Below are 16,117 nucleotides of genomic sequence, written 5' to 3'. Positions count from 1 at the left end.
GGCATGATTACGTCTCCTGGCTCATAAAATATTCCCCATCTACAGCCTTAAATGCAAAAAAAAAACCCACCAATTACTGCTTAACTTGATGACAGCAACCAGGATTATGAGCGCTAATGAGCACAATCAACAACACTTGAAGCCTCTGCATGCGTCTGTGCACGTGGCCACTACTGTGGGTGTGCATGTTTGCAATTGTAAGCCAATAGTTTGCAGTGCACTTTACAACATTATGACATATACTGTACTGCTGAAACTCACAATTGTTTTTGCATTATTGATTGATTGATTTGTTTTGGTTGGAATTAGCATATTTAAGAATCTATTATCCATTATTCAAATTTTGATATTTGTATTTCCAATTCACAATTAATAAATTAACATCATTAGAATGCATGCTTATATTTTTTAACAACATATCGAACTATTTCGACCTTGCAGCATTTGAAAATGGGCTTTGTTGATGTTCACTGCAGTCACCTGTCATTGTGTTTGCGTATGTGAGCTGTACAGTATAGTCCGACACACTATGCTACCGTCCTGTCGGCTGCACTCTCACTGTGTTGTCAAACACCATCGTAGATGTCAGATCCATTTGAGAAAGACAAAGTGTTGACGCAGTTCTGTCTGTGCCTGAATTAGCACTAGTGCTCTTCTGCATTAAAGCACATGGGACAGGCCATCACTGACGCAGCGTATTTTCAACTCACGTAAACTAATGATAATATTGAGGAGTTAATTATCTGAAGTTTTGATGCCACCTTCCTGAATACCTTGAGGAAAAATAAACCCACGTTCAGTACATTACAGAACAACCTGTTAAAGATGCTAGCAACATACTAACAACACATTTATCCACCAAGAACAATCTCTTAGCTGCTTTGTCTTTGTTCCCCTTTTAGTAATGACAAGCCCAGACGGCGGAGGAAGGTGGATAGAGGAAGCGGAGCTGCCTGCCTGCGTATGCCTATTTGTAGCGGTTGCCAGACTCTATAAAATCCCCCTCTAGTTGTAAAGAATGTGTCGCCCACCCACTGACAGCCTCCTCAGCTTGACACACTCTGCATTGCCAGTGGGAGATAGTGGGAAAAGATAGCCAACCCAGCTGGGTTAATCCTGTTACACAGCTACGCACAGACCACAATCTCACCTAGAGAACACATACATGCATAAACCAAACCGCAAAACCTTAAAAAGTGAAGCCGCTTTCCATGTTTTGAACCCAAACTGAGTTATTTTACCTGTTCATAACCCAAGTCTTAAAAATGTAGAATTGCTAAGACCTTAGTTTTTTCCACAGATAACATTTTGAGGGCAGAATTTATTCTTCTACAGTAACATTAGCTCACAAATCAACAGAGGATGTTGTGTGTGAGCCCATCACATCCACATGTATCACTGAGAGTGGCTGAGTCCTACAATCCATCATTCTCTTTTAAATGATGTCTGCTGGGTTATTAATAATGGCAATTAAATTTCAGGAACAGTCTTCTGTAAATTGGTGATGTATTCAACCTCTTAAAATTGGCTGCAAGTCAGACATTAATATTCTTCGAGCACATGTTTTTATAGTGAAGACTATTTAGAAAAGCAAGTGAGTTGGAAACAAAAATTAATGGGGAGAAAGTGACCATACACATACAATGAATTTCAATTACCTCCCTTTGCTGTCTAAGCTCAGACACTAGCCCCTATCACACAGGGATGAACATACACTGACTGGGTGTGGAAACAAAGAAAAATAAGTTCATCGCAAAATGGTATTAACATCGGAAGCTAAAACTTAATGGAGAGAGAGAGAGATGCAAGATCAAATGTTCTCATTATAAACCCACGACTCTCATAATCACATTAGATTCAAAACTCAACAACAATTTATTATTAAGTCTCGTAAGACACATGATAAGCTGATTTAAAAAGCAGCTCAAGGCACTCTTTCAGATATGTTAGCTTTCTGAAACCTTTATCTCATGTGATTCAATGCATCATTAATGTGTCAGACGGTCATTTACAGTACATTTCAGAGATGCTTCCCACTTCTTTTTTTAGCTGTGCAAAATCCACATGAAGCAGGCAGAGAGCTACAATTCCCCCGCCATGTAGGTTATTTTCCTCTTCCATGATTCACTGTTGCTACGTGTGACTCCACACAAAAAAACGTATCCTTGTTGTTGTTTAAAAAAATAAAATAAAGAGACACACTGCTGCTGCACATTCCTGACAGCACTGAGAGCTTAGCATGTGATTAGGGCATACACTGCCAGTAGTAGACAAACTTTTAGCTAGCAAAAGGGAAGTGCACTTCAGACGTGTTTCCATTAGTCACATAGCAACAGCAGCCGCCTTTGCCAGTGCTTCCCGAAAGCATTTGTTTACTGTAGTGGAAAATAAGGACAAAACCTCTCTGTCTCCGACTAGGACAGTTGCTATGTTATGATTTCACTTTACATTTGCGTACCATTCAGCAACAGCTCCGGCCTAAAGCCTTTAAGATCCTTTACATTGCATGGATTCACTGAATGGCTCTTATCAAGTCCAATAGCTCAATCATTACATCAGTGAACTTAGCTGAACACATGCAACGCCACAAGTGAAAAGGACTTAAAAGCAGCGCTTCCTTGATATCTTATCTTCGCCCTTTAACCAGCAGTGGAGGTGCACAGTGTCAGCTCCTTGTCACTCTGTCAGCTACCCTAGTGTCCCACTCCATGTTAACATGCAAGTCCCTATCCAGTAGGCATTAACATGCAGGGCCAGCAGCCGCTAGGTGGGCCTGAGCAGAGCCCAAGGCAGGTGGCAGATAGTCAATGTGCATGCTCCTAAATCATTCATGTAGCTGGGTGGAGGGGGCTCTGTGTGTGTGTGAGTGTGTGTGTGTGTGTGTGTGTGTGTGTGTGTGTGTGTGTGTGTGTGTGTGTGTGTGTGTGTGTGTGTGTGTGTGTGTGTGTGTGTGTGTGTAGAAAGTAGAGGCCTATGTTGATAATACAACATAAGAATAGAACAAGTAAGAGGGAGCGCGCTGGATGAAATGGTATTTCAAAAACCTTTGTGGGATTCCACGAGTGGATATAATTCATATGTGTATTCCTTATTACCATATGGGCCCCTTGGATGGAGCAAGAAAAAGATAAAGAAATGTCGGAAAAGGAAAAGGACGAGAGTAAGCCGGGTATGGCGGGAATGGAGTGGGGGTTGGTGGGATTGGAAAGATGAGAGGAAAGAGGGAAGGTGAAACTGACATTCTTCAGAAGGGGCAGGACATGTGGGCGAGGTTTTGTTAATGAATTAGTATGCATGGCTGGTACCGCACAATGACCTCAAGCAAGGAGCTGACACGCCATAGACACTAGACTGAAACTAACTCTAATACCACAAATTATTACCTTTTCATTATGGAAATTAGTCCTTCCTTCTCATTCCTCCCACTCCGTCTCTGTCTCGCTTCTTTCACCTTCTCTTTTTCTATTCCTCACATCTCCCCACTCGCTCTGGTATATTGGAGGAAGAATGGTGTTGACTCTGAAAAGCAATTACCTGTCATTTACCTGTCTCTCTCTCCCTCTGATAATGAATTTCAAGTGAAAGGTGAAATAATTATCTTTTCTCACACAAAATCAAAGTTGTGGGCGGGGACAGCCCCTGTCACAATATGTGGCATGCCATATGGGATTAAAGGATCCTCGATAACACATACACCCACGTAAAGTATAAACACACACATGCAGTACAAAGTTGTTCCTTGAACTACATTTGCATGAAAAATACCTCAGCGTTAGCCGAGACCGTGACAGCAAGTTATCTCTGTGCTATCTGATGGCCTGTGTGATCTTAAAGTGAAGCTCTAGATCTGGCAGGAAAACTCATCTGGAAGTAGATTTACTGTAGCTGTGATGAACGCCGTCCCTTGTTTTGCAAACAATATGAGACAGCATGGTGAACAATTGTAATTGTTGTCAAGACAATGGATCAGTTTATACGTTGCAAAATCATCCATTTTTAGAGTTTCAAGTAAACCCACGGATTTAAGAGGTGATAATTAAAGGAAAGACTGCAACATGCAACAAAAAAAGACTTTAAAAATTAATCGAGTGCAGCCGATAGACATACTCTAACTGACGTAATATAATGCTTCCCAAGCTTTACAACATGCTTGACACATTTGCTGCTCTAAATATAGTGTCCCTACAAATACAGGACATGAAACATTAAGGGGAAAGTTTCCCTCAACCACTAAGCCACTACTAAATATTTTAAACATGGATTCATTCGAAAAGAAACAGAAAAAGTCCAAACAGGAGAAGAAAGGACAAGAAACATGGGACTCCATATGGTAAAATAACTAGCATCCAAGGTTTTAAGGGAAATCAATAGGGATGCTGGAAGTTTCCATTGGGGAAATTAGAGCAGGCCTAAACAAACTAAAATCACTAAGACAACAAACGGAAAATATAAAAATGTAACTACTGTATAGTGTAGATATAGGTTTCCTGTGGGGAAAGAATGGCAGCTGTCAAGACATAAGTGAAGAAAGGCCTTTTTTCCGACTGTATCTCATGCATCTTTACACGGTCTTTCTGGTCTTTTATTGCCCAATTTTATTTTATTAACTGACTTTGCTTATTAAAACGGCAGGGCGCCCTTCCGTTTCTCCATAAAAACCTCCAATTTGCACCCCAAACAAAACTTTCTATGGCCTCTCCAGAGAAGACTTTGAAGCAAGTGGCCAACATGCACAGAAGGCTTTATTCTGCATTTATGAGATTGTTTTTTCTTTCCAGGCATGACATGTTGAAGCATATTTTTGTCACGTAAGGTCAGACAGTCAGAAGAGAATGTCAACACAGACATAATAATAATAACAAGGAAGCAGAGTAGAAACACAGCTTCTCAAGAGGAATGACTTCCTCGACAATCTGATCGTTTGTTTCCAGCTAATCAAATATCTGACCTCGTGTCAAGTTATGCCACAGAGCACATGGAAATATGTAAACATTAGACCGCCAGATATATCACAGTGAATAACTGCTCAATAAACGTTGTTTCATGGCTCTGATGTTGGTTCAAAGCACAATTATGGTCTGCGTGAGTCAAGGAAAAAAACAATCTCGTCTGTGCACTTTCCATTACCCCTTTTTTTTTTTGTTCATCGTCAGTCAGTTTGTGTCTGTGAGTGTGCTTTCTAGCTGTGTGCAGTGTGTGTGTGTGTCTGTGTGTGTGTGTGTGTCTGTGTCTGTGTGTGTGTGTGTGTGTGTGTGTAGGGGGTGGGGGTGGTTGCATAAGCTTTCACAGCCGGCAGTCTGTTCAACGTGAAATAAAATAGGGAGATAGGGAGGAGAGCGGCAAAAGAGAAGGATGGCGCGGATGAGGAGGAGCAGAGGAAGCAGCAGGAAGACAATGAAATGGGAGGTGAGAAGTGGGTGACTGTAGGGAAAAGATGTTCTTTGCTTGTTGGAGGTAAAACAGCTTTTAGCAGCCGGAAACAATAAAGGCTTTAAAAATGAGAACTGTTGCATGTGGAGAAATTAAAGACAGAATAGGACAGAAAAGTATAAATAGATCAAAGATTATTTGAATTTCTTTCGTTAAGTCTAACCCTATACGTCCTTTATTTACACAGCTGTATTTATCTGATGATCTTTAAATATCCTCACGTCCATACATATATTCCGTGTGTGTTCGAGTGCTTATGTGAAAGTGTGTATGATCTACTTATGGCTCATAGAGAGAATGATGCCTCTGTCGATATCCAATCACTGTGAAAAACTACACTCTGTGAACTAAAAGTGCACCCCGGGGAGCGTCAGGCAGGAATATGTGCCTAACAGGCTTCCTTCCTGTTGGCTGGGACACACACACACACACACATGCTATGCGTTGGTACCTCTGATTCACACATTCCTAAATTGATAATTAGAACCAACATATGTACATTTAAACTGTAAAAAAGGCCTTAGATAGATTTTGTAAACATGAACAAGTATGAAAATACATGGCTCCCATCCATCCCTCCTTCAATCATTCTTCTAACATTAGTTTGTGTAGAGTATCCTGTATATGGCACTGAAAAATGTCCCTTGGTGTCCCTTAATAGTCCAATTACCTGGCACTATGCGTCAATACATTTAATTTTAACCCAAAAATATCATTTTCCAAAAGAATAATCTATTTGTATGTTTACTACAACTCCCAATCAGCGACTTCATAAATGCAAACATGAAGAGGAACTAATGAGCAAAAGGCATAACATGTAGGTTTGTTTATCTGGCATTATATTTTGCTTTCAGCGTCCATTTTCCCCAACACAGTAGTATCGACAAAAACCGGGCTGAAATAGTGCAGCATAGAAAAATGGATAGAGCAACAGAAACAGAGAAGAGTGCAATCCACAGATAAAGGGAGAGGTGCATGCTGGAATCTCAACACCTGATCCACAAGCAAGCTAGTTAGAGGTAGGCTCTTTGATCTCTGAAGAACGGCTTGGTTTGTGGAAAGCTGATTGGAGACAAATCCGTGTTATACACACACACACACACACACGCAAACACACACACACGTGCACACACACGTAAAATGCATACTGTGTGATTTCATTTCCCTTTTAACAAGAATGTATATTTTAATAGAAAACATAAGATGTTTTGCACATCATGTCAATCAAGACATAGTAAACATGTCCCACCTCATTAACACAGAGTATTCTCAGCTGCACACCGACACATTTTATTGTGTAGTAGAGTTACTGTTTATCTGATAATGGGTGAAAAAAGACAAGGCTGCCTTTTACCCCTGAAACAATTTTCAGTATTTCAGCCTTTATTTTCAAACCCAATTCTGTCTTTCTTTGCGCCCTCTCTCTCATGCCCTAGTTTTCCACAGGCAAAAGTTGATATTATGCAAATGCTCACCAATGCTAATGTTTGAAGGCTGGCACAGGCCTCATTTGCATATGGCAGGACACTCAGCCAGTGAAACAGTGTGACATGTTGACCCTGGTCAGGTTGCCAGGGGAACAACCCTCCCCCGTCCCCCTACGCCCCACTCCCACACACAAACTGTGAACCACAACTACACACACTTTAATTACAACGATGACTACAAGTATGTTGGTCAGTTCTGATGTGCTGCACAAATTCCCAATTAAGGGTTCACAACTTCATCTAGTGTACCATGCAAAGTTTACCCCTTAACTACGCGGACATCCCATGGACATGGTCCTGTGATCCAACAGGCACGAAATGACAGCGGTAATGGGCTGCTTTTGTGTCCATCATAGCCACTTAACTCTGCTTTTGAAATGGAAATAGTTGGATTACTGACAACAATACGCTCAGTTCTCTTTTGGTTATTTTACAATACAATGACGAAGAACCTTGTTAAGCTTCTCTTCCTCTTGCCACCATCTAAATAAAGACATATTTCCGTGTTTGTAAGCAATGCTATTCTTTTCCCAGTGACACTTAGACACACATACATAAACAAACATTTGCCGCTCAGTGTGCGACAAACAAAGATACATGAAAGCATGGACGGGAAAGCAGCATCGCTTATACGTATGTGCCATGCTTTCAAGCAAACACGCACACACACACATACTATCCATTTTCCTGGGCAGAACAATGGCTGACAGCAATGGATGTTCTGCATTCTAGCTGCTTAAGGATTATGTGAATGGGTCTTCTTAGCACACGATAAGCCAATAAGACTTTTTCTTGGACAGCACATTTTGGCTGATGGGATGTGACTTTCAGGAATCTTCTTCCAGTCAGAGCATCTATGCATATATATATATCAAAAATGACACTTTCACAAAATTGCTGATGAAGAAAAAAAGAAGGGAGTGAAAGAGTGGTGAGATAGGAAGAGAGAGAGGGAGAAAACAAGCGAGGGAGAGGAAGGGAGGAGTCGAATGGGAGGATGTGATTTACCGTCAGGCTGGTTGCACGTGTGTGACTGCTCGGCTTCAGAAGCCACGGCGGCAGGTGTTACAGCTTCTATCTGTTTATCTGTTTGTGTAAGCCACCAATAACACTTTTCATGACGGCCTGACATCTCTCTACAGTTTGACATTTTCTTCCCCATGTTATCTGAACCCAGATAACATGGGGAATTCATACAATGTTTTCGTCCATTATGCTTCCTTTATAGCAGATTCTGTTTAATCGTGTCTACATTGGGATAGATTTGACCTGACTTGACACCATCAGGCTTGAGACTGATCTTGACGATACCTCTGTATTTTATTCACATTTCCTTTAGGAGAAAAAAAGGCCAGATGTGCTGGTGGTGACAATGGCGGATATAATGTTTGTCTCATTATTTTTTTCTCAAAGAGTTGTAAAAATGCTGAAAGGGAGAGAGAAATGTTTGGAATGTTAAAGGAAATGGACAAAAACACCAATGTTGAGAGTGTAATGGAATGGTATAGTTATATCAGACAAGTAAAATAACATATGTAAGATTGTGCAATGTCCCTGAGCCTTAGCCTATAATTTAGGAATAGTGAGTCCAAACATGGATAACCTTCCGTGTGTGGCGGCTGTGGCTCAGGAGGTAGAGTGGTTGTCCACCGGTTGGAAGGTCGGTAGTTCAATCCCTGCCCCCTGCAGTCAGCCTGTCGAAGTGTCCTTGGGCAAGATACTGAATCTATGGCCAACTGTGAGTGGTGATCACTACTGATGTGTATGGTAGCCACTGACTATGGGTGAATGCGTTGTAAAGTGTTTTGAGTGATTGGAAAAGTGCTCATCGTTTTTACTCTTTAGCACTTTGAGTTTTGTTTACGCAAATGAAAAGTGCGCCTATAAATAAAATGTATTATTATTATTATTATTATTATTATTATTATTATTATTATTATTATTATTATTATTATTATTATTCAACATAATGCAAAAGAGGTGGAATGAACAGGGCATTTTATTGTTGGAGGTTTGCGTAAAAAAAAAATTGTAGCCTATATTTTAAATAATAGCCCAAGCAGAATAACAATTACAATCTACTGGATATAAATAGATACCTGTAAATGTTCACATTTACTCTCATTGGTATATTTGAACATTTGAAGCTGTGTGTGTCAGATACTATTTGGTCACCAGATATTAAACAGGATTAATATTCAGTCTCTTTAATCTCTTTTAAGCCTTCTAGCCAACCTATGATAGGTTAAGATAAGCGTACTTTGTTTTCCAAACTCCAAATCATGCTTGCCGTTGAGGAACAACAGAGCTTGGACTTGAAGTGTCTCCTTTAAGCTGTGTGTTACAAGCAGGCAAACTCAGCCAGCTTTGTATTCCACACACACACACACACACACACAGGCACACACACACACACACACACACACACACACACACACACACACACACACACACACACACACACACACACACACACACACACACACACAATACTATTGTTTGAGATTCAGCTACTGCCGTTTAAACCTGGGCAACCTTTTTGCAGTCCTCTCTTGTAACACCTGTTCACAGCATTCATACTTGTCTAGACAGAAGCCCTGTAGTGATACATTTAATTGTATGTTTCATGCATACAAATATTTATTAATATTGAGAAATTGATGGATAGATTTTTTTTCTTCTATGTGTTGAAAATTGAGGTGAAGGGCTTAGATATAAGAGGTGCAGTGGCCAAGTGCAGCCCATGGGCCTTACTTGCCCTTCATCATTGAGGATGCCCGTAAGTCCACCTCCTACGCCCCATGTAAATGGATTTCACAGATTCATTAGACCTGGTGACCAAGGTTAATCAGCTCATCATTTGGTAAAGAAATACCTTTCCAATGATGAGGGACTTCAGCTTCACTTCCTCCTTAGACGCTTGAGAAAGCACAAAAAATATTGCATGGTTTTAAACTTTCAAACACACATTAAAAAACATTTGGAAATTGTTTCCTGAGCTCCTAAATCTAGACTGCAAGATGTTGATGGCAGCTTTAATTTAGTTATCTGATTCGGCTGTAGGGAACACACTAAGTTACAATTATAGTGGGTATGGCTGGAAGCATTGAGTATGAGTTTGTTTTGCCACGCACTCAGTGTTTCTGTGCTGAACAGAGCATCCATTTATTTGTCGCACGTCTAATTCAAGATTGCAGCATATGCACTTTTTCCATTCTTCTACCCCTATTTCTTGTTTATGAGTTTTCTTTCATTAGAGTGGCTTTTTAATTACTGTTCTCTCTGTCTCTCTTTATGGCCTTGTTTTTTTTCTTCCCTTTTTTTTATCAAAGTACTTTTTTGATAGTTTTATAAGTTGCACCACTGGCTGTGTGGTAAGCAGATTAATAGCAGAGTAATGTCATTAAAATGGTAATGTGTAGACTTGGGCGAGATGCTGAAAACAATAATACTCCACTTGATTAATGACACTCTAAAGCATGAGCATGCACAACAATTGTACACACACGTAGACACACACAAACCACTACAGCTTTAAGTCATTTTGAGCACTTATGTTTTGGTGAATATATGCAATAGAATAACATTTCCACTGGTATGATATTTCATAGTTATGTTTCATTTCTCAAATTTTTTTATAGACTGCATTTCTATAACCTTTTTTTTGCCTCTTGTGCTGATGGCAGAAAACTACCACACAAGGTGGGGTTCAGTGTCTTGCCCTTTTTGACAGAAAGTGTCAGGGATCAAACCACCAACCATACGACGTCTCTACCTCCTGAGCTACAGGAGGTAGAAGAAAACATGTTGTCGATTAACATATGAAACTTACATATAAACAAGCACAATGAGCCTGGAGATGGCATTATGCAGTGTTATTGTCGATGTGTTTTTGTTTTATGAAATCTGGAGCCGTTTGTCTGCCATATGCAACTCATGGTTTCCAACCACAAAAGATACTGAGTGGGTAAAAACAAAACAAAACAAAGATAGAAAGGGAGTAGAGAATAAGGAGTTGGAAGAGGTTTTGAGGAATGAAAAACGGATAATGGCCTCATTTAGTTTTCCTCACCATCATAACCGTGTGAAATAACAAATCTGGCAGGGTAGCCGTAATTGAGCTAAAACCTTACATTAGTTCCCTGGTAGAAACGCTGAAAGCTTTGGAAACCTTGACAAATAGGCTTTGGGTTTAATTAGATGAGTTGTTCACAAAACCTCTTGCCGAGATCCTAAACCATAAGAATCACCTTCTGTGAGGTTTACAGATGTGACAATGTGCTTGCTTGATCAATAATGATCCCACACCTCAAAGTTCCTGGAAAGGTAAAGATTCAGTATGCTCCTGAGCACGGCCAAACAGGATTGCATCAGTTGTATTCGGAATCACGCCGCCACCCATAGAGAACACATGAAGCTGCGATTTCTGCACAGTAGGGTTTGGTTAAGTTCTGTCAATAACAATGGCTGTGGAGACTTGTAAAGAAGGAGCTGTGTGAAAGCAACAACTAACATACAATGCTGCTTCCTGCCACATAACAAGGGCTGACTAGCAGCAGCAACCTGCATACTGTATGTGTGTGAGCATCTTTTTGATTTGCTGTGCCTTTGTTTCAGTGCCTTCATATTTGCTGTTGGGAAGCAGTTGGCAAATGGTCAAATAATGACCAGCGGTGAAAGAAAGAAAGTATTTGAGGGTTTGAATTCATTTTTTCTCCTAGCTTCCCAGCATGCAAACAAATTTGCACAACCAAGCTTGTTGAAAATGGCTCTGTTGGAATAACTCTAGCTACTGGGCTACTGCGTTAGATACAACACAATACCCTTTGGGCTAAGCCTACACACACACACACACTTTGATGTGGCTGTTTTACACATACATTTAGCATGAGTATGCATGGATGATGGTGCTTTGTATTATTTCATTTACTGACTTATAAAAATACAAGTACTTCCTAAAGCAACTGATAATGAGGACAAACATGCTCAAACATACATTACTCATGCATCATGCATGCACACAAACACACACCTCTGGGCCAGCCTCCAGGAGGGAGTCGAGGCCTCTCAGCCAGAGCGGCGTCAGGGGAACGCAGTCTCTGATCATTTAATAGGCCTGGCCCCTAACAGACAGCGCTCGCTTAGTCAGCCTGTCAGGGGGCCAAAGCTGACCCTGCAGAGCCATTTTGGCTCTGGCTGGCTGCATGCTAAGAGGCAGAGAAAAACAGCAAATCCAGAGCCTCAAAGCCTCTGTCTCTGTCACTACTGGTCATTATTTAACCATTCACTAGCAACACCCATGCAAACACTTGCAGCCACACAAAACAACGACAGACAGAGAGATGAGCAAAGATAAATCTATTAGATTTCTGCTGGTGAATCATTTATTTACACATCTTGTGTCACAGTGGGTTTTCATTGATTGGAGACATTGACACATAAACAAACATAAACTAAGACATAACACAAATCCTGTGTGCCGGCATTCTGTTACTCTGCACTACAAAGTGCCGTGGGCTAGAAGTCATGCTGCATTTGAGGCACAACAAAAATAGAATGTGACGAACAGAAAGCCAAACAATACCAGCCTCCAAACCACAACTGTGCCTGTAGCAAGGGAAAATGACAGCATGTCTGCGCGCTTACACACATGCAGAGAATGCACAAACACACATTTGCGCACTAACCCCACACAAAAAATTGTAAGAACAGAGAGAAAGGGGTGTAAAGAGTGCAAAGCAACATCAGCAATCTCACCTCAGCATGCCGAACAAGTTACACAAAACCTTGGTTAATGGTGTGTGCATGTATGTGTGTGTGAGAGAGAGAGAGAGAGAGAGAGAGAGAGAGAGAGAGAGAGACTGATTACATCTGACCTGCATGTGACTGAGATCAGACCACACCAGTAGCTGACGGTGCAAGTGAAACTGTGTGTGTGTTTGGAGGGTGGTATGTGAGAAATTGCATACTGTATGTAAGGCAGGGTGATTGGTTGCTCTATATCATTCAGGGCAGTTATTATCCATCCTCTTTAGAATCAAATTTAAATCAAGGAACTGCAATGATCTACTCCCATGTAAGCACCTATTAAGTGACAGGCTGCAGTCAGCACCAGTAAGCAACATGCACAAGCCCAAAGCCAGGTTATCTCAGACTCAAATCCAACATGTGTCTTCTTGTTGTACAGCTTTAATTCTGCTGAAGTAATCGCTTGTGGCGTTATTGCATGTCTGCAGCATGTCATGTTAGCGAAGCGAAAGGCTAAGTAGGAGAGAAGACAGGTATTGAGCAAGACAGGTTAAAAAAAAATAATAATAATCTGTTTTCTGTTGTTCCAATAGAAAATAATAAAATGTCGAGAGGGGATAGGGACAATCTTTAAAGATTACATCCCTTCAAATGCCCATCCTGCTTCTATGGCTTAACACATTTCTCAATCTGATAATCTGATTCAATGGCTGTCAATGTGTAGCTGTTCTCTTCCTCTATTTCTTCCAAGAAAAAATCCTCTTTCTCCAACCCCAAAAAACTTTTCTCTATCTTCTCCACCCTACTCGATCCTCCCAGTCCCACTACTTTGTAAAACAGACAGATGACATATGCTCTTCATTTTCCGACTTACCGACTAACATCAACTGTTCACCATCCACATCACTTCCCCCCACTCTTACTTCTTTCTCCCCTCTCTCGTTACCTCTGCCCGTCCTACCACCTGCCCTCTGGACTCTATCCCCTCTCACCTTCTCCAGTCTATTGCTCCTGACCTCCTTCCTTTTCTCACCCATCTGATCAACACCTCTTTAACAACTGGTTGCTTTCCTAACAATCCTAACCATAACCCTCTCTTAAAGAAACCCTCACTCGACCCCTCTGAAGTGAACAACTACAGACCTGTCTCTCTTCTTTCTTTTCTTTCCAAAACACTTGAGCGTGCAGTCTTTAATCAACTCCCGTCTTACCTTCACCAGAACAACCTTCTTGATCCGCACCAATCTGGTTTCAAGGCAGGCCGATCAAATGAGACTACCCTCCTCGCTGTCACTGAGGAACTTCACGCTGCTAGAGCATCCTCCCTCTCCTCTGTTGTAATCCTTGTGGACCTTTCTGCTGCGTTTTACACAGTGAAACACCAGATCCTCCTCTATACCCTCCAAGAAAAGTCTCAGGCACTGCTCTCTCCCTGCTTGAATTCTACCTAAACTACATCACCTACAGGGTAACTTGGAGAGGGGCTATGTCGGACCCCTGTCAACTCAATACCGGGGTACCTCAGGGCTCCGTCCTGGGTCCCCTCCTCTTTTCGCTGTACACCAACTCAATTGGCTCTGTCATTCACTCTCACGGCTTCTCCTACCACAGCTATGCAGATGACACTCAACTGATTCTGTCTTTTCCCAGATTTCAAACTCAGGTAGAGGCACGGATCTCGGCTTGTCTGGCTGACATCTCTCAGTAGATGGCCGCACACCACTTGAAACTCAACCTTGACAAGACCGAGCTCATTTTCCTTCCGGGAAAGGGTTCCCATCCAAGACTTTACCATCAACATCGGCACCTCTGTTGTTTCCCCGACTCGGACTGCAAGGAATCTGGGTGTGACACTGGACGACCAACTGTCCTTTTGTGCCAACATCGCTGCAACAACCCTCTCCTGCAGACACACTCTGTACAACATCAGGAGGATACGTCCCCTACTGACTCAGAAGGCGACGCAGGTTCTTGTCCAGGCTCTGGTCATCTCACGCCTCGACTACTGCAACTCCCTCCTCGCCGGACTGCCTGCATGTGCCATTCGACCTCTACAGCTCAACCAGAAGGCTGCAGCCCGACTGGTCTTCAATCTACCCAAGTTCTCCCACACTACACCGCTCCTCCGCTCCTTTCACTGGCTACCAGTGGCTGCCCGAATCTGCTTCAAGACTCTGGTGCTGGATCAGCCCCTTCCTACAACCAGGCCATGGTTGAACCATACACCCCAGCACGTTCACTTCGCTCTGCATCTGCCAATCGGCTCGCCACTCCCTCATTGCGAGTGGGACCCAGATTCCCCTCAAACAAAACCCGCCTGTTTGCTATCCTGGCTCCAAAATGGTGGAACGACCTCCCCATTGATGTCAGGACAGCAGTCAGTCTTCACACCTTCCGTCGCAGACTGAAAACTCACCTGTTTCGACAAATGAGGAAAAATGGTTTGGCTTATTTATAGCTAATAGTTGAATTCGTATTCTATTGTTTCTGTATGTTGCACTTGGTTTGGCTTATTTGAAGCTAATGTACTTACAAGATTCTTGCTATTAGGAGTTGTATCCTCATGATTGTTTCCACTTTTTGTAAGTCACTTTGGACAAAAGTGTCAGCTAAATGAACTATAATGTAATGTAAAAGACTGTATATTAATAAAATACTTTTTTTTTCTGCAGAAAGTGTTACTATTCCTAATTCCTGTAAATTGCATATGATCCATTAAATATACGGGGACAGATTACTTTAGATAGATAGATAGATAGATAGATAGATAGATAGATAGATAGATAGATAGATAGATAGATAGATAGATAGATAGATAGATAGATAGATAGATAGATAGATAGATAGGGAATTTAGAGCTATTAAATAGATCTATATGGCTGAATCAGGTATTGGCAGTGCATGCTTCTGCTGATGACAGTTGTCTGCACTGGCACGAGTGAAGTATTGAAAAGCAAACACGGTACAGCTTTCGAAAGCTTTGCCAAGACACACTGGACCAAAGCAGACAAGATAAAAATGCCATCCCATCCAAATGACAATCGGACATACGGGCTGTTCATCTCCTGCTTTGCTAGATCAACACAGATTGGACTAATGTATCACCATAATCCTCACAACACTGAATCCGAACTGTTGTCTCGTCCAACAGCAAAATGATCTCTCGCCGGCGCTTGGAAAATTGTCACACTTTGATTTTCACTAACTGAGTCAGGTTTGTCTTGGCTTGGCTTTGCCACAGTGAGGGAAGCGCACGGCAACCTGGGAAAATGCAGGTGGTGTGTGTTGGGGGGGGGGGCTGAAGAATGGTGTGGGTGTATTCATTACAGTAAACTACAGAAGCAAGTTTCTAATGCTGATGTGTTCTTTTTGTGCGTATGCTGTTGTGTAGGTGTGAGTCTGTATGTGCGATAACTGAGGAGCAGAGGTCCACTTAGGACCACTGCATAATA

The 16,117-nt window shown here is 41.7% G+C and overlaps 1 protein-coding gene across 4 annotated transcripts in view; it reads right to left on the bottom strand.

Annotated features, from left to right (window-relative positions):
- Positions 1-16,117, bottom strand: part of cadm2a (cell adhesion molecule 2a) — a 192,796-nt gene that overhangs the window by 159,742 nt on the left and 16,937 nt on the right. The window contains exon 2 of one of the 4 annotated variants that reach the window (XM_029447839.1): positions 3,384-3,519. The exons of the other annotated variants lie outside the window; for them this stretch is intronic. The gene's annotated coding sequence lies outside the window, so the exon portion shown is untranslated. The remainder of the gene's footprint in view (positions 1-3,383; positions 3,520-16,117) is intronic. 4 annotated transcript variants of the gene reach the window in all.

This window comes from Cottoperca gobio, chromosome 14, assembly GCF_900634415.1.
Source record: "Cottoperca gobio chromosome 14, fCotGob3.1, whole genome shotgun sequence".
Taxonomy (NCBI): domain Eukaryota; kingdom Metazoa; phylum Chordata; class Actinopteri; order Perciformes; family Bovichtidae; genus Cottoperca; species Cottoperca gobio.
The sequence above is the reverse complement of the archived record's forward strand: the minus strand, read 5'-3'. Positions and strand labels throughout refer to the sequence as shown.